This window comes from Schistocerca nitens, chromosome 1 (genome assembly GCF_023898315.1).
Source record: "Schistocerca nitens isolate TAMUIC-IGC-003100 chromosome 1, iqSchNite1.1, whole genome shotgun sequence".
Taxonomy (NCBI): Eukaryota; Metazoa; Arthropoda; class Insecta; order Orthoptera; family Acrididae; genus Schistocerca; species Schistocerca nitens.
In genome coordinates this window covers 1,033,934,806-1,033,935,776 of record NC_064614.1, presented here as the reverse complement: position 1 = coordinate 1,033,935,776, position 971 = coordinate 1,033,934,806, and the positions used below count along the sequence as shown (strand labels likewise).

Below are 971 nucleotides of genomic sequence, written 5' to 3'. Positions count from 1 at the left end.
CATTCACTTGAAGAGGAGCTGGTGTATCTAAAACGAGCAGACACAGGAATTGGACAGAGGAAAATTGGTACTTTACAAGAAAGGTATAGTTTTAGTATAAATAAGCACTCTGTCTTCAGGCCACAAGTGGCCCATCGGGACCATCCGACCGCCGTGTCATCCTCAGTTGAGGATGCGGATAGGAGGCGCGTGTGGTCAGCACACTGCTCTCCCGGTCGTTATGATGGTTTTCTTTGACCGGATCCGCTACTATTCGGTCGAGTATCTCCTCAATTGGCATCACGAGGCTGAATGCACCCCGAAAAATGGCAACAGCGCATGGCCGCTGGATGGTCACCCATCCAAGTGCCGGCCACGCCCGACAGCGCTTAACTTCGGTGATCTCACGGGAACCGGTGTATCCACTGCGGCAAGGCCGTTGCCAGTATAAATAAGAAGAAATATAAAAAGAAATTGTCGTCGGCAGTACCAGTTAGCATATGGGGAAGTCAAAAACACCCACGAGGAACTTAGGAACTTTCATGTCACCGTTAAACGCACAACTGTAAAACACACTGAAAGCCTGTATGACGGGGAGAACTTGTCTCATGATGGAATAGAAGCAGATATGGCTTTCGATAGAAAAGACATAGGGGATGCTAAATTGGAATCAGAGTTTAACAGAACTTTGGAAGAGTTACTACCAAATAAGACATAAGGGCTCAATAAAAATCCAAAGGAATTTCTAAAATCATTGAAGACAGTGGGAACCGAACGACTGTTCAGGTTGTGGTGTAGGATGTATGAGCCTGGAGACGTACCATGAGACTTTTGGTAGAATATCATCCGCGCAATCCCGAAGAAAGCAAGAGTAGGTAAGTGCGAAAATTATCCTACAGTCAGCTCAACATGTTATGCACCTAAGTTCCTTGTCAGATTAATATACGGAACAATGTAAAAGAAAATTTAGGATTCGTTAGACGACGAGCAGT

At 45.4% G+C, this 971-nt stretch overlaps 1 pseudogene; it reads right to left on the bottom strand.

The window, feature by feature from the left end:
• Positions 1–306: 306 nt before the first annotated feature.
• On the bottom strand, positions 307–423 carry LOC126210823 (5S ribosomal RNA; annotated as a pseudogene).
• Between the last annotated feature and the right edge of the window lie 548 nt (positions 424–971).